We start from the raw sequence: 18,091 nt of genomic DNA on the forward strand, positions 1-18,091 counted from the left end.
TCCTGGAAGGGTTTAAAACCAGGTTGGATGGGGCTCTGAGCAACCTGGGCTAGAGGAAGGAGTCCCTGTCCAAGGTGGGGGTTGGAAAGAGATCATTTTTAATGCCCCTTCCAGCCTGAACCATTCTATGATTTGATGATTTTTCATATGAAAGAGAATTCAATCAGCTTTTCTATTAAATAAAGAAATGAGGCTCCTATTTTTAAAACACATTCACTGGCATCTCTTTATCTCTGCAGGACAATAGATGTTTTCTAAACTTTCTATTTCCTATTATACTGTGTGGGTTTAGTTCCTGCTTTTTCTATCAATATACCTCTAATATATCTGTAAAATTGCTGTGGCAACATTTTGACTCATATTTTCTTCTCTTCTTTGTAGACAGAGGTGGCTTCTTTCCTTGTAAGTTATTCCAGAAGCTATGCAGAGCTCATTACCATGGGACCAGCATGGACCTTCCCATCTCCCCTAGATCTTCCATGGGGCTACCTTGAGAAGACTGCAGCACAGTCCCCTGTGCTTTCCCTTTCAGAAAAGCCACCAAGACGCTCAGAGGCACTGAGGGGGCAGTGCAGGAGGTACCTCTAGTCTGTCATAGTTGATGTGGCATTCAGACCCATTGGGCCATGTGAATCCATGACGAAGCTCTGAAGAGCAGCTTTAGTAACTCTCCCTCAGTCCCTTCATGTGCCCTGATTGTTTGCTCTCCAGTTCCCATGCCAGGGCAATGCCTCCTGGCCAGAATACTAATGCAGCCTTGCAGATTTGTTAAATGTCTGTGAGGTGAGGATGCCTCTACCTGTACAGTGTCTGAGAGATTGCGTTATCCTGCCTGATGAAAGATGATGAAAGAGACATGACAAACAAAGGATCATGGAGGGGATGATAAGAAGAACTGTAATGAGGTCTCCAAAACACCAGCAGAGAAGCAGTCAATGAAGGAATAGTCACACAGCCAATTCAGCCAAATTCTGCAGCAAACTCATAGAGAAAATAAGGAAGGGACTGTATCTGCAGGATTGTGGTGTCTGCCAAAAGTCCTTCCTGTTGATTCTTGAATTTCTGTTTCATGATTAAAGTGTCGAGAGGCCTCAGGCAGGTTTAAGACTGTGATATGCAAAGAGACGACATTGCTGCATGGGGAATGAGAAAGACTTTCTCTAAAAAATAAAATTCAGAAGAAGAGTTTGTGATGCAAAAGTCAAAAGGTTTCAAATCTTTTACATCTGTGGACTTCAGGCAGTAGACAGCTCCCTTCAGCTCCTTCCTCTGGGTCGCTTGCGACTTTCAGAACCAATTACAAGAGTCCTGCTCCCAACACAGGCCTGACTGCAAAGTAAAGCATAGCAGGGCAGTAATCCAAATTCTCCTACAAGCTCAGCCTGAACTACTAGTATCAGTAATACAACTGGAAGAAGCCTTTGAGTGATTAAATCCAGTCTTTGGCAGTCATAAGCAGCCATATAAAGGAAGGACCCACACCCTTTCCTTGCTTAGCCACAAAACACTTCATTAATCCATGAGAAAATCAAGATATTTGGTGCATACTTTATTTAAGTATGCAACAGCCACCCCAAAGGACCACAGAAAGATAGCAATAAGGGTCCTAATGGCCTAAAACAATGCCAGAATAAGAAGCATGTCAGTAGAAAAAGCCCAGATGGTATCTTTAGAGGCAACTCTTTGGTTCTTGATTTGGTTCTTGATTTGATTCTTTTTTCTAACCTGGCGATCATCTCAATTCTGAGTTTGAGGATCAGAGAGATGACTCATCACTCATGAGGTTGTTTGGTCCTACATGGAGAAGCTTTGCCTCTTGTCCACCTTCTTCCCTCCTGCTGTAGCCAGTCTCTGACCTCCAGAAGGTCAGAGACATGAAGAACTACATCTTGTCCAAACCTTCCCTATTCCCCCTATTTGGATAAACTGAGCATTACAGGATGATGGGATGTGCCCTGGGTCCTACAAAAGACCATCAGGAACACAGAATGAACTAACCTTTATCCCACACCCTGGCAGAAGTCCCAATCAATGGAGCATTTTGCCAGGGAATCTGTGGCTGAGGATCTAGCTGTATTTTTGTGATAAACCCTGATTTAGAAGTCTAAATGTTTAGCCAATGTTGAATATCTCATATTGAAACAAGAAAACTCTGGGTAGCCATACATGTTAGCAAGGGACATGGCTGGTAGGTAGCTAGGTAGGAGGCTTATTTCCTGCAAAATTATTTTTTCAGGCAAACAGATTAAAATCAGGGTTTGGGAAAACAAAAAGTGAAAATGAGGACACCTTTAAAAGTTCCCAGATATGCTGCTATTTGACATGATGTCATGTTCTTCTATTTTTGTGATGCTACCACAGCAACAATTTGATGTCACAAACAGAAAATAATGGTTTAAGGAGAGAGAGATATGAAGCAGGAGCAGATGACCTCTTTAAAGTTAATAATAATAATCCTCTTTTCCTGCAAAAACCTTTGGTGACAAAAAGCTAGAAGAAAAGTAGAAAAATGAAGTAATATACAAGTCCTAGAACTGTCACAAAAAACTGTGGTTTGTTCTAAAGCCTTCAAACAAGACATAAGTGGGTCTTTTAGCCTGTAGCTATTGCTGCACCTAAAAAAAAAAAAAGTCAAAAGAAAATAAAAAATATTCTTCTTTCTACTCTGGAATTCTGAGCAGAACATGGTCTTGAGCACCACATCAGTGCAGTTCCCACAGAAGACAAGGTCAGAGTTTGACCCTTCACTTTATTTTTAAACACACTTTTTTTGAATTTGAACATGTAAGTAGTAGTAGTTCAAGGGAAAAATTAAAAGGTCCAGATACTTGATGAAATATCAGCAAGGAATAAGTTGATTCTGCCTCCAGTTGATGCATTTATTGTCCCTATTGGCATGGTAGGACACCACAGTATACTGGACAAGCATACCCAAGTAGATACATTATTTTCATTAGGGTGAAAAAAATGTCTCAGAAAATGCAGAATAAAAATTAAAAACAAAAAAAAAAGTAGCATCAGATCATAAATTAGAGTAAATTTATGATCTGCCTTGAGTCAAGAGAATACAGAAGATAAATCAGGGAGAATTGAAGGATGTTACGTGCTGTTCTGAAGGTGGGCGAAAGAAGACTTTTCATTGAAGTGCCTTGAAAGAAAGGAAGACTTTGGAAAGAAAAACTTCTTAAACATCAAAAGATAAAGGACACCAATCAGGCTTAGTGAGTTAGTCTTTGAAATGCAGTACCAACTTCTAAGTCAGCAACACAAGTGCCGATTTAAGTAAAATAGCACAATGTTCTCCCATACTTATGGAGTTATTTTCACAAATGAGACTGCATGTCTCTATTAACAAAATTCCTTTTTCTGCAGCCTGCATATCCAAAAATAAACCAGTAAAGCAGAAAATCCTCATGTTGAGAGAAACTGAGAGGACTGCCAGAGCTGCCTATTTAAAATCTCTCACAGAGTTGGATACATCCACTTGCTGCATATCTAATTGCTGCAGTTAACAACCCAGCTGCAAGGTGTAATCCAGACCCTTTCATAGCCCAGACTGAGTGCATCAGGTTGGACATGGAAGCACCTTCCCACCACTGCTGTCAGTCTACTTTTGGGGGGATATTTTAGCACTAAGACAGTGAAGCTCAGTGAGAGTAGCCAGGGAAGGGAAGTTGCAGTGCTGGTTTTCTTGCATAGGTTGTGAGTCCCCCCAAACAGGAGACCCACTTAAACCCACACCCATCCAGGCACACACATCATCTGTGTATTGCCTTCATGAGATAAAAGGTTTCATTTCCAGCTTGCAAGAGATGATGGTAAACAACCTGGGGAACAACAGGGCTACTGAAGAGATTTTGAGGTTTGTTTGAAGGTACTGGAATACAGCAGCAGAAAGAAAATGACAGTGAAGTCTGTAAGAGGAGCTGGACACATATATTGTCAAAAAAGTATGTTATCACATAAACACAGTTTCTTCCCTCCACAGCAGAGACGTTTGTCCATAGCCCTGTGTTGCATATGAGGTGAGAGTGGCACTTCCTTGAGCCACACCATGGGATGGGACAAGCATGGCCACCTTCCCCTTCTGGCAAAACTTCTCAGGGAAAAACTTCTACAGATCTGAAGAAGCAAGACAGGGAGGCTCATTCTCTATTAAAAAAGAAAAAAAAATGGTTCTCGTCCTACTAAGGAAACCTGAATAAAGAAGAGACAGAAGGAAGATATTTACCTATTAAAAATAAATGATTCAGACATTAATTTTTAAGACTGGCACCATATGGCTGGAAAACATCTAAAGGAAAAAAAAAATTAATCCTCCTGAGACTGAATCTCCATTTGGTAGGAACTTGAGCAAGGGTGTGCTCCCTTGGGGCCTTTTAACACTTCTTGTTAAAGCAGATGCCTGGCTGCTCACCTGTGGTACCAACACATGGCTTTTCCTTTCATCAGTGGCTTGTGTTACTTTGGAGGTGTTGGGTTTGTAGCTCTTCCAGGACTATAAAAAAGCATCACTTGTTGGTTCTCTCCCTAAACACTGCTCTTTCAAGCAAAGACTAGACAGCATGCAAACCACATGCTAAATAATATTTATATACATGTCATCTTAAACACCCCTGTGGTTAGGAGGCAGGTCTGTGCCAGGGTGGCATCCCTAAAGTGCTTTGGGAGGAAAGAGGGAAGGAAAGGCTGCAGTCACAGTGCTGCTGGCGCTGCTGGGACAGGGAGAAAGGGCCAGGCGTGCAGCCCCCACATCTGCACTGCCCAAACCTACAGCTTCTGCCAGCCCTGAGCCCGAGTTTCCTGTGTAGGAGACCTATTACATCACTTCAGACTCCAGTCCAGGACTGAAACAAACAGACGGGGAGGGGTGGGGGAGCAGAATCAGGCCAGGGTAATAGTGGGTTTGAGACTGAAATTCCCAGTATGACTACATATATACTGAATGAGAATACAGTAAAACACAAGCAGGCCTCATCCCAGAATTCAGGATCAGACATGGGAGAGCCCTGACCTTCTTTCTCCCCTGCCCATGGGGGACCAGACTGTGCAGAGGGTCCATTTTACTCCATCCTTTTACTTGCATCTTCCATGTGAACTGCTGCAGCGGGATGCATCAAAGGAGTTGAGGAACAAAAATCTGGTCTTCTATGGGGTTTTGGCTCAGACATCCCACTGATGTTTTAGCAGCTCTAAAATAAGGTGGAAATTGAAGAAGGCAAGACAAGGGAGACAAGAGATGAGCTCTGTTGAGGAGAGCTGCCACTGCTTGAGAAGAATGGGTTAATTCCCATAGGATAGCATATGATTCCCATCATATAGCATATGACAGGTCATGTATGTATTTTAATTATGAGTCATTTACTACTTGAATCATGAAATGTCAGGGTCTTGCTCAAGCAAAGACATTGCAGAACAACAGAGGGAAAAACATCTTTGGGACAAGGCTGTAGGACTTGTATGGGACTAGTAATGGAGAAAAGGCTCCTGTGTGTCAATAATGTATGAAGGACAGGGGTGTGGGAGCACCCCAGCAGCTGTAACACAGCTGGTGCAGATCTGGCAGGTGATGGAGAGACCAGATACTGTGCAGTGGCTGCTTCAGCCCCTGGAGAGGATGTATACATCCCATGCCATGCTCTTTGGCCTTCTGGCTGTCACACCTATCAGTGTGTGAGAGCTCATGGAGCTGAGAGTAAGTTAATGGTTTCTCAGAAGTAAAGCCTCAGGTGAAGGAGGGAAGCGTGAAGCTCACTGCCCACAGGAGGTGATTATGACCCAATTCTTTAAAAAGATAGATGAGAGGTCTTAGCCCATGTCAAGCTACCCTAATATGGTCTGTCAAGGATGGTAATTTATCAGCAATTGGCACCCACACACAGAGGAAGAGGAGGAGGAAGAGGAGAGCATTCCTGTGGATGCATATCTATCTCTGTTTTCTGTTCTCCCTCCCTGTATGCAGGACTTGCAGCCATGGCACATCTCATGCCACTGCCCCAAGCCCTAGAGAAGCTGTGCTCCTCTGTGCAGGCTGCTCTCATCAGACTTTGCACAGACTTTGCACAAGGTTTACATCCTCTGGCTGCTTTCCCTTCCCCCATCCTGCTGCTGCTTTTTAAGGCAGTTTTTGAAAGGAGGGTCCATCCCTGAGGATGGCCAGCACATTCCCAGGAGCCCCAGGGAACTGATGTGACTGCAGGGCTGGCAAGCTGTCATGTCCTGGGAGTACAGGCACAACTCATGTGTACAAAGACACACAGGGAGTTGTGGGGCCTGGATATTCTTCCTTTGTTTAATATTTTTCTGTATCATATACAAAGCTGTATGTACAGCACAACAGCTGTCACAAGGGTGGACATGTCCTGTCATGCAATGCTTAACTCTCTCCTGCTGCCCCAAAGCCTGATCTTGCAGGCTTATTTCCAGCAGTGGGACAACAGTGCCTTTTGTTTGGATTTGCTTTGAGCAGCTGGGCCTCCAGAATATGAATGCTTACATTTTCCCCCTTTCCTTCTCCTTCTCCCATTTTCAACAGGCTCAGCTGGAGTTCTTGCATAATAGATTGAGCCTCTGGCAGTCAAGCATTTGTGAGTTTCTTGTGTGACCACCTCATTCCTCCCTCTGTATCTTTGCTTTGTCATCAATGAGCTGCTGGCAGGACTGGACTCTCTGACACAATGATTGCAGGTAATGAAGTAATATCTTCCTTGCATCACTGTTTTCTTCTACATGTAGTGATCAGGTAATCTCTCTTTGTCCCTGTGGCAAGTGACCGAGGTATCGCTGTGTCCCCAGCACCATCAGGCCCTGCCAGAGTCCGTATCTGCTGCTGAGAGTCCCTCAGGTGACACTTTCCACTTTCTTCTGCTTCTGTCAGCAAAAATAATCTTGCTTTTGTTGTTCCTTCCCTTCACTCACTTCTGCCTTCCTGCCAAGGTGTTTGCCACACAGTACTCCCCCTACTCCCCCAAATGTTAGTACAGATCCAGCTGCCAGCAACCCCCACCACTGCAGAACCTGTAACAGGCCTTTTGCACTTATCTGGAATATTAGAAGCTATTAGTCAAGTACCTGAATATACTGGGCTATACAGAAAGATAATTTTCTATTTGCTTTTTCTCTTCTGCAACAAGACTTCCCTCAAAACAGTCAGATGCCAAACTCCTGTCCATGCACTTAATTTTTGGGTATGGATGCCTAGAAACAGAGAAGCTAGATTGGAAACCCTTCTTCACTGCTGCATCTGGTAAACATTATCAGCCAGGGCTCTGCAAGCTTTGATTCAGGTCAGCTGGCATCAAAGGAGACTTGGGAGTGTTTGCTTTCAATCCCAAGGTTGAACAAAATAATCTCTTCTAAAGCCCAGGCCTCTGCCTGCCCTTCATCAGGGGTCACTTTGTGCAGGGAGAACAGGGGAGAGGAGAAATGGTGTGCTGAGCAAAATCTCTGCTTTGTTCTCTGTGTTAGGGCTGGCGTCAGCAGACCTCTGAAAGAGGGAGGTAACCATGCTACCACTTGTTCAAATATTTTGAATAATAAAGGTGTTAGTTTAATAAATGTCCTGGAGGAGGAAGAGTTGTCCAGCAATAATAGTTCAGCATTTTCTCTTTTGAGCCTGGAGAAGTTGCAGCCAATGGTTAGTGATCTGAGAGGGAGAGTAAAGGCAGGATGGGGATCAAGATTTAATTTTTGTAAGAGGGTTCTTTTGGCTTTGCTTTCAGACATGATAATCACTACTGCAAGTTCTTCCCTGACTGATCCCTCCTTAAATACAGAGTGACAATGTGCAAAGCTGGAAAAATATTCACATTCAAGCTCAGGCTCTGCTTTTGCCCAGTCATTTACCTTCCTGATTAGGCAAATTCTGCATCTGCTAATACTAATAATTTTCAGCAATTTTGTATATTCTTTCCATCTTTTCATTTCCCTACACTTTGATTTTTTTTTGTGCAAAAGGAATTATTCACCCTGATTTTTGAGGATCAGCTGCGTTCTCTCCCAGGCAGAGCTGAACAGGCAGTAACCCTACATTTCTGGCTGTGTTGGAGAGTAAGAAGTGTTTGGAAGGGACAGCAGATACAGGTTTGCTTCCTTAGTGTCCTTCTGTTCTACATATGGAGAGCAGGGCCAACAAATCTCCTGACCCCTGTCCTCTCAGAGATACAAGTAACTAATCAGAAAAATTGTCAGAACCCAATGTGATTCTTGCAGCTGTCAAGAGTAAATTGTTATTATTATTATTATTATTATTATTATTACAACTACTACTACTACTACCAATATTATTATTGCAATTGCCTTGTGTTTGCTCTTTTTTTCTCTAGCCAGGTGACTACTGAAACAAAGGGAAGCAGTTTCAACAGGAAAGTGTGAGAGATGAGCCCAAGGAGCCTGAGGGAAAAAGGAGGAAGCTAATCCTTATCTGCCACATCCTGGACCAATCCTGGCATTTTCTAAGGAAAGGGGGTGCTCTTCTTCCTCCTGATGTACTTTTTCAGGAAGACTTGTAAACACATTTCATCCAATGCATCCCTCTCAGGCATGGCAAAAGACCCTGAGCTGAGGAACTCTGTGTGCAACAAGGCACTGCCCTGACACCAAACACAACCCCCTCTCAGAGTAACTATAGGGAGCAATAATCACTTACTCCTGGAAGAATAAAATCCACCTCCATGCAGCTAGTCATTTTAGAGGCCCAGAGGTTTCCTTGGGCTTTCTAAATGTCACCCCAAATGCTGTGACCAGAAAGGACCATAATTTAAAAGTACATTTTCAGCTAGTTGCATGAGTGGTGGTCATGCATGTCCTTCATGCCTCCTGCTGGGAATGCACTTCCTGATTTCTATAATGAGAATGAACTTATTGTTTGTTGTGGATATATAATCTAAGAAATTCAGTGTCTTTTCAAATCTAAAAAAAAATGTTCCTCAGCTTAATTTGGTCCCATGATCAGTTTGTGACCTTCTGTAAGCTTTTGTGGGCACAATCAACCAAAATGCAACAAATAATGGCAAATTGTTATTTCTGCTGCTTCCTCTGTTTTGCATAGTCACTGACTCAGGCTTGAAAACATCACGGCAAGACAAGCTAAAGACTTCACCCCAGCCTGCCCATTCACACCACCTTAACACCCAGTAAAAAAAAAAAAAAAAAAAAAAAAAAAAAAAAAAAAAAAAAAAAGGATTTTTTAAGCTCTTTTTATTTTTTCCCCTAGTTGATGCTTTGATCTGTGTCACAGCCTCAGGCCCAGGGGACAGGAGACCTCTGTCCTGCAGCACCACTGCAGAATTCACTGCTTCATCAGATCACAGTCTACTTGTTAATTCAGTTAAATCACATGAAAAAGTGCTCTGGCTGAGGTGAAAGGGTCAGGAATAAATAATATATCTTGCTCCACAGTGTTATTTCTACTAAATTGCAACACATTTCAGGATACAATGATTCGATGAATAAGTCTTTCATCACTGACCTAGCCAGCACATGAAATGGCCAGATCAGTGCCAGGGCTGAAGATTCATGAGTTCACCAATGGCTTTACCTTTGTACCCTCCCCTAGGCACCTTCCCCCTCGCTGTCCTACAGCTGGAGAGCCCTTTGGCAATCGCAGCCTCATCAAACCCTCCCTCAGACCCTGCTCCTGCTGGCTGCTACCCTGCACAGCGACAGCTGGGAGGTGCTGGCAGCAGCACGGTGTCAGTGTGCAGTGCCAGGACAGCCCTTCCACCCCTGGCTCACCCGGCCTTTCACCTCTTCTGCCTGCGGGTCCATGCATCCCTCTGGTCTCCGGTGTCAAGGAGCTGGGAAGATGAACGTGCAGCAAAACAAAGCTAAGCTTTTTCTTTTTTTAAATTTTGTTAGAGAGGTTTGGTTTTTTATTTTTAGCGATTTACCTTTGGGTAGAGAGTTGTGACTGAGTGGCAGTGTCATCACAATGCTACAGACTTTTGCGCAGGTGGTGGCTCTATCAGCTTGGAGTTTTTCACAGCCACACAGCCTTCTTTTAAATGTGTGGGAATTGGGTCCCATCAGTCTAACTGAACCCATGCCAGAGGGATGTCCTGATTTAATTGCTACAAATGGAGTTACAGCACTACCAAAACGTGTAGGTAAGCTCTTGTGTATCACATGAACATGCAGCAGGGCTCTTTCTGCTGAATGAGGATGCTCAGCGTAGTATATTACTTTCCACTACAAAATATCTCATGAATTATGCTTGGGCAGTTACCATTCATCAGCACTCGACCTGGTATTTGCCTACAGAAATCTTTACTACAGCAATTTTCTTTCCTATCAGTGGCTCTTTCCATTTTTTCCTTCCAACTTTCAGAGTTATCCTCCCTTTCTGCCCTCAAACCCTCAAGCTCTCTGAAAAAGCAACACACATGCTGCACATTTACCTTGATTTCCATTGCACCAGTCTAAATTCAATCCTACAGCTCTGAGATGTGGTACAGTCACAGCTTTAGATGCAGTTAGGCTGATCTCAAGGAGCAGATTTTATTCTTTTGCTAAAGATCTGAGAAGCTACAGGAGATAACCCTCACCCAGAGCCATCTGAAACAATAACTGCCAGAGAGCACATCTCAGGGTGAGGACCTGTTAACGTTCACTGTTCCATTTTCCAGACACATGTGGCTCATTCCTTTTCCTGATGGAAAGTCTAAATGGGGGGGGGGGGGGGGGGGGATTGCCCCATCCTTCCCAGCATTAAAGCACAATAGGGAAGATGCAGAGGTCCTTGAGAATATTGGAACACATAGCAGAAGTTACAGAAATAATCTTTGCTAATATGGGAAGCTTTTTATTTTATTAGTAAGTGACTTTCCAACATGGGCACACAGATTTGATGGGGGTGGAAGGAGAGGGAAATGCCTGCAGGATTTAGATTACAGGGATCCATGGCTTGCTCCAGCAGATGGGTGGGAAACTATATGAAAATAAACACGTGGTCTTTCTCTGGGTGCTTTTGACAGGAACAGCAAGAGCTGGATGCAAAAGAACAGGGATCCTTCAGTTTGGTTTGATCCTTCAGTTCTTCCAACTGGATGCCAGGGGAGAGTCTTCAGCATGGGGGCAAAGAGTGCATGGCCTGTACCAGAACAGGCAGGAAGATAGCTGGTGTCTGAAGCTCTTATCCCCACGACTTCATCACACAGTCTACACAGGTTAGTGGACAAATATGCTCATCTCACAAGGATGTCATCTGGTCTTCAATCCTCCTCAAAATTAACCTCCCCATAATTAGACACAACAGTGCTACCTGGCAGAGGTATTTGGGTTTAGTTTGGTTTTTTCCATTAGAGAGGAACAACCCTAAATGGGGCTCACAAACACACTAGCAATACATGTCTGTTACTAATCTTCAATTGTGCTGAGCCTGGCTGTGGCATTAAGAGTCAAAAAGGAGCACAGGGCTTAAACTGTAAAAGCAAGTCACTGTAGCTGGAAGGAAGGCTGGAGACTGTCAGCATTTCAACTCTGGAGTTATGTGATTATCTCTTGAAGAGCCCAGTTTAGGGATAGGGATAAAAGTCAGGTTACAGTAACATTGTTTAGGAACGGACAAAGCCTAAAGCCCCAGTTAGCATTGGACTGCCAAAGCAATGTATAGGCTGAAAATAAAATTACCCCTGGACAACCTTTTTCCCTGGGCTCTAGGTAAGCTGATTGAGAATCCGGGGCAGGGTTGGGTTTGGGACAGAAACGGGAGCTCTTTTGGTATGGGGCTGCCAAGGGGATTCCAAAGTAAGGAGGAGGAAAGAAAAATGTTTCCTCCCTACACCTTTTTCATTTAAATGATGACCCAGGGCTCATTTCAGATTTAGTCTTAGGATTAAGGTTTGGGTTTCCTGAAAGATTGCTCCTCTGACATCTTCGTTGGGACCACAGCAGGTTAGTTCTAATTATAGTTAACTGAAGGTCAGGCTTTTGCTTTAGGAGGGAGATGCCCTGAAGCTTCAGTGGATGCTGCATTTCCCACAGGCTGCCAGGAGAAGCAGCAGTCTCCTAGAAGGTCATTCCTTTGATAATTGCTTGATTTAGGCTTTGGTTCCTCAGCAAAGGATTACCTCATGCACAGCCTTAGAGTTGAGTTCAACGCTGGGAAAGGGAAAAAGTCTACAGTAACAATGAGCATGGCACTGGTGAGGGACTTCCAAAGGGAAGTGCAGGTCACAGAAATATGTCTCCTCTGACTGCTTTTTCATCTGGACCATTGCTTTGTGTGCCGGACTGAGGATCAGCTGTCCTCAGTCTTTTGGGCTAAGGATGGAAGAGGGACAAAGCCTAGCACTCCAGATAGCAAAGTTCTGCAAAGGGTTTGGAAAAGGCTGGAATGAACAGTAAAAAATTTAACACCCTGCTACACTTTCGATCTCAGCCACAGCTGAGTGTTCTTACCTGTGAAGCAGCCCACACCTGAGCTTAGGGTTACAGCTCAACACTTAGAGGTCCTACAGCTCCAGCTGGCATGGGGTTGTTAATGCACTGCCAAAGGCAAAGGAGAGGCTGCAAAGAGCTTTCTCCCCTCACAAGTTTGTTATCTTGGCCAAGCCTTAATCTCTTTGGCAAATGCTCAGTTCACACAGAAGGTTGAGGGCTAGGGTTAGTTCAGGGCAATGTCAAAGCCTAGAACTGCATGTGATGTGGATCTATTAAGGAGATCCCGCAGAGGGAGGGACTGGATTCATTAGGATTTTGTCTCTGAAAATTTAATCACTGGTGTGGCTTGTGATAACCCAGCCAAGGCCAATGTTTAGGGTTAGGAGGGGGAAAATCCTTGAACTCCAGTTGTGTTGTGGCTGAGAAGGGAGAATGTAAAAATATTTCTCCCATGATAGCTTTTTGATTTCTGCTACAGCTTGTGGTCCTTGGAAAAGGGTTTAGTCTGTGCCTAGGGTTAGGTTTTGGGTTGGGTAAGGAACAAAATTTAGAGCTCTCATTTGCCTAGGAAGCCTGGGGTTGCCAAAGGAAAGAACAAGCTGCATAAAGACTTCTTTGGGAACCCCTTCATCTGGTCCCATGGCTTAGGGTCCTTGGTTAAGCCTCACTCAAATCCATTTGTCAAAGGATGCTCGTAGATTTTTTTTCTAAGTGGGAATTTTGTCATGCCCATTAGTTTTATTTATCTCCTCAGGGTTAAAATCAAACCTTATTTTAGATGTTACCTAGAAGTCCTTTGAAATAAAACTCCCAAATCTCACAAAGTTGGCTGTACAAAATGATTGTTCACAGTGCTCAAAAGGAGGAAAATATTATTATGAGGTGAACACCAAAACTAACTCCATGAGGCTGACCTCTGCTCAGTTGTGCAAGCCAGGGGATATGATCCACAGACAAATTCATAATTTTCTTGAAGTGCATAGAAGTCTACCAGAACTTGCTCATAGGTAAATTATGGTCATAATTTCATACTTGCAAGCCTGCTGACATTTCCACTTAAGTAGCACCAAGTAATTCCCTGCTGGGATATGGCCAATTCAACACTGTATTGACAAAACAATTGAGCTCTTCAGGGGGCAGTCACACATGCAAGAGCTCAGGCAAATGGGTCACACTACACATGCTTGGGCAGGTCAAGAAAATTTCTAGCCTTCAATTCTTCTCTTTTTCTCAACTGAATCAGTGGGATAGTTCATCATGCCCAAAACCTGAACAATACCTACAAAGTGTCCTCTTCACTCAGAGAGTGGAAGGAAGTAAAGTAATGATAGGCTTTTACAACCTGGGTCTGCTAAGAAGGGTGATGAGGAGGGGCAAGCTCACTCTGAGGCACTGCAACTTGAGTCCAGTGAAAAATCTAAAAAATACTTAAGTTAAACAAATTCTTCTGGGCAGAAACAAAGGGAAAATGAGGGAATAATAGGGTGAAATTGTGAGGAAAGTATCAGTTGGGAAGCGAAGGCTGAGGGCTCCTCTTAATGGGGAAGGGTAGTTATCAGTGCAGGTGTGATACAGGAGAGCCTTCAGAGCTCCTTCTCACATCTGCAGTAGAAAAGGGGCCAAAGAGCAAGACTTGGCTTATGCTCTATGGGTCAGGAGTGTGAGTGGCCTAGTGGGATGAGAAAGGACATTCATGTGCTGGCACTCATGCCTGGTACTTATCTGAGGCAGGATGAAGGTAGAAATAGACTTGACATCTCATAGGTTTGCTGGTATCAAAACCACCAACTAATAGCTGTGCCTAGGGAACACTAAAAAATGTGATCCATAGGAAACCCTGCAGAAAAATGTTCGCCCCCCTCTAGTGTTTCACAGATGGCAATCTCCAGGATATCACTACCTGCACTGCCACTCACAATTGGCACAATGTGGATCACTGGTGGTGCAAGAGCTGCAGGTGGCCTTGCATGACGAGCCAACCTGTGCTCAGACAAACGTGTTCAGGGAGCAGTGAGACCCAGGCACAGCCTGCTGTGCTGCCCAGAAAAACTGCTCTCATGGACAAAGCCAGAGTGCTGCAGGTAAATCCTGGCAGCTGCACCCATCTTTGAAGGTCAGCAGGTGAAATGTAGGGACTTGTACCTTCACTTGGTATTTCCTGGCTTGTCACCCTGACCTTGGTGCTCTGGGAAGATGCCTGTACTCAGCACTAACAAAGACTGGGGCTGGCAGGGACAGGTGGCCACAGAAGTTGCCTTGTTTTTTCATTGAAGATACAATACAGTTCAACACACAGTGAGACGTGCCAGGAGGTCCCATCCTGTGCCTGTGCCTGCACCTGCACACAGTTAAACGGCTTGTTGGATCAGGGCCACAAGGAAAAACCTTGCTGAGATGGAAAAAGAGAAGGGCAAAAAATACAGGATTAACACAATGCACTTGGCTTTATTTCAAGAGCCTGTTTTGGTGCCACAAGGATCCCAGCCCTTCCCAAAAGTACACAGGGCACAACTTGTTTCAGGTCATTCTACAACCTCAGCCATGGGCCTTCAAGTGCCAGACTAGCCATCAGTTTTTAGAAACATAGATGCAAAACTAACATAAAGTGAAAGAAAGATGTTTATGCCCTCACACAAAAACATGACATTCAAGTCCTATTCAGAAGTAGCCCTGCAAAAATCAAGCAAAATTAATAGCTCATATCAAAGTTGGCCTCACTTCAGGAAAATTTTGTTACCTTGGTAAACACAGCCGAGTCTCCATTTTCCTCCTTCCTATTGGCAATGTACTTCTCTTGCTAAATAAAGATATCTAAACAATCTCTCTTTGTACAATAACTCTTATGCTTTCCCCATCGGTCTGTTTCAGTCACTTGCCCCTACTCTGTGCAGTACAGTGCAAAGCAGCATTCAGAGTATGCATTAAAAAAAAGTTTGGGGTTTTGGTCAAGATACTAACAGGAAAAAAACTAAAGTTTTCCAGATGTTAATGTAGGGTGAGAGAAAGCCGTTCTTCCCTTTCTATGAGACAACATCCTGCTACTGTTTCCCTTACAAAAATCTCTTTTTTTTCTGCACAGAACTAATGGTATAAATTTACTCCCGTATACAATCTAGTATTCAGAATCTATCAAAAGTACTTCCACACATAAAATAGTTCATTTTTCTGTTTTATATCCTAAGATCTTTATTGCTAAATACTGATTAGTTATTTCTGCAACATAAATACTTACCTTATGATTAAATTGCTTTCATTTTTGCCTTCCCTTGGAACTCCCTATAACTAATTTCTATTAATTCTCCACCCCCAGAGAGGTGTTATCCTGGGCAGAAATATCTGCTTAAGGAGCACTGGAAACTGATAACTTTCTCTATCCAGTCATTTCAGCCTTTATGGCAATGAGCAGAAATCCCTGTTCATCAGTCTAACACTGATTTTAATGGGTATTTGGGTTGAGGACAATCCCAGAGGTAGTTTCTGAAAAATGCCCTACCCAGGTGGTTTTCTGGAGCTACTTGTCATCTTCTCCAGGAGCCCAACAGCAGATGGTACATAATAGAGCAGCAAACCTCTCCCTGCACCTCCAGCTGAAAAGAGCAGCATTGCTGCATCCAGCTTTGACTTTTTCCATCCCCAAAATCCTAGAAAACCAAGAGCATCAATACCTTTGAATGGAGATGGGCTAGGCCATACTCCTCATGCACTCCAACTTTAGTATAACAATTTTCCATCTGTCAATCCGACCCCAGCTTTTTTCCTAACGATCATCCTGAGATGAGGAAGAACCCTGTGAAACAAATCGTTATGCTGCTGGTGTAGTCTGCTCCCTATTAAAATAAAATGGGGGATGATGATGAGAGGGCACACACATTACTAGGTCGAGAGGGAAGAAAACTGTGTGCTTGCCAGTGGTGTCATCTGAACAGCAGCACAGGCTCTGTAACCCATGCACAGCATTTTAAGCATGCTTGAGCCCTTCTCCTGTGCTGCAGGGCAAAAGCAACTCCCCTGAGACTAGGAAGAAGGATTTACTTGCCTCCCTATACCTTGGCTTATGAGTGCATGGCATTAATTTGGTTTTAAATTACTCTGAATACAGTGCACAGCTATTGCTTCATCTATTCAAATAATTTGGTTAAAAAAAAACCACAAAAACTGTTGTCATTTCTATCCAAGAGTGAGCACTTCTTGCTTCACTAGCTGGACAGGCAAACCTTTGTTCCATAACCCCTACAAGCTTTTCCAGTGGTCAGCACAGAAGGACTGACTGTGCCTGGCAGAGAGAGGATGGGTGTGGAGACCATGCTGCTGGTGTGCCAGACCAGTGGCTAACCATGGTCTGGATGAGGGGCAGAGGAACTGTGTCAGTCTGTTGGAGCTGCCAGGTTTCTTTAAAGGAGATGGTTTTCCCTACACCTGCTCCCCAGTCTAGACCAAACTTTGGCCCTTTGTGAGCATGGCCTGCTGTCAGGCAGTACCCAGATGCTGCAGGGCTTGTTATTCAGCTCCATGCCTTGGTCATGGTGACAGAGGTGAAAGAGAAGAGCTGCGGACAAAGGAACACTGATTTTCAAACAGCATTTTGTATTGCAGCACTGCTCAGTTAGAAGAGATTGAAACATCTCCTGTTAGGCTTCTGGAAAAGGAGCCTCCCCCATGTTTTAATAGCAACTGGTGCAGGCAAGGGCCATTCACCCTGGTGCTGTTTTCCTTGTGTGGAGACAGCCCACCCCAAATTCTGCCTGGGACCAGAGAGAGATGGGGATCCAGGCCTGCAAAAGGGATATGTGCAGACCTAATGGAAACTGTTCCACAGTTCGGGGCTGGGACAAGTACTTTGTTGGCACCCTCCACAGAGACAGCCGTGGTCTGTCTCCAGCCCTGTGTGCAGGAGACTTGATTCATATGCTAGACACATGCCACTGCCCCCACACTTCAACAGAGAAGATGGTAAGCATCAGGAGAGAGGAAGATGAAAGGTCGGCCTGATTTTTGTATCATGTTCAGCTTCAAAAGAGCATCAGAAAGATCTTTTTTTCTACATGAGAAGGTAGAAAGAGGCTAGAAACAAGCACAAATTATTGGCTCCATCTGCACTCATATTGCTGGAAATTATTTTGTATCACAAATGTAATAAGGGCACCTTGTGCTTTTACAGAAGCAGCACCACCCACAGAGTGATTCAAAAGCAAAAGGTCTGGTTTAGCCTTCAAGTTGGACTCATTGCTTAAATAACACTGTCAGGATCCAAGTTCTCCCCCACCTGCTTTTTCTCTTTTAAATGTAATTACAAAGAAAATGTAGGGAAAAACACCAGGCTCAAGATTAGACAATAGGACATTTTCTCAGCAAACAGGTTACTGAAGCAGAAGGTATGAAACCTGCTATCAACAGGAGTAAAGAGGCAGGGTTTCATAATCAGTAAGTAGTGACATGGATGGAAGAGCAGCAATAACACCAGTCAGTTTACTTCAGTCAGCTGCATAACTTCTGCATCATGAAAGTTCATGCTTGTGTTGAAAACAAAATTGCTAACTTTCTCTGCTGGCATGGAGGTTTCTTCAGAGCAAATCAGAGGTGCTCAAGCACACCTACACTGGCAGTTTAATTCTGTTATTGTACAGGATCTGATTTATGAACAGAGAGCATCTACATCTGGAACTGCCAATCCAACCCCTCCAATTTACTCAGAACTGAAAACACAAGATTA

The 18,091-nt window shown here is 43.8% G+C and overlaps 3 long non-coding RNA genes across 3 annotated transcripts; 1 reads left to right on the forward strand and 2 right to left on the reverse strand.

Moving 5' to 3' along the window:
- Positions 1–1,204: 1,204 nt before the first annotated feature.
- On the reverse strand, positions 1,205–4,668 carry LOC137465866 (uncharacterized). Its single transcript, XR_010994866.1, has 2 exons — positions 4,418–4,668; positions 1,205–1,325 (listed from the first exon to the last, which is right to left on the reverse strand). It is a non-coding gene; the product is annotated as an uncharacterized lncRNA (long non-coding RNA).
- A 2,078-nt stretch (positions 4,669–6,746) lies between these two features.
- Positions 6,747–8,677, forward strand: LOC137465874 (uncharacterized). Its single transcript, XR_010994869.1, has 2 exons — positions 6,747–6,844; positions 8,325–8,677. It is a non-coding gene; the product is annotated as an uncharacterized lncRNA (long non-coding RNA).
- Positions 8,678–12,880: 4,203 nt separating this feature from the next.
- Positions 12,881–17,726, reverse strand: LOC137468495 (uncharacterized). The gene is made up of 3 exons (XR_010995969.1): positions 16,047–17,726; positions 15,614–15,717; positions 12,881–15,051 (listed from the first exon to the last, which is right to left on the reverse strand). It is a non-coding gene; the product is annotated as an uncharacterized lncRNA (long non-coding RNA).
- Between the last annotated feature and the right edge of the window lie 365 nt (positions 17,727–18,091).

This window comes from Anomalospiza imberbis, chromosome 2, assembly GCF_031753505.1.
Source record: "Anomalospiza imberbis isolate Cuckoo-Finch-1a 21T00152 chromosome 2, ASM3175350v1, whole genome shotgun sequence".
NCBI classification, from domain to species: domain Eukaryota; kingdom Metazoa; phylum Chordata; class Aves; order Passeriformes; family Viduidae; genus Anomalospiza; species Anomalospiza imberbis.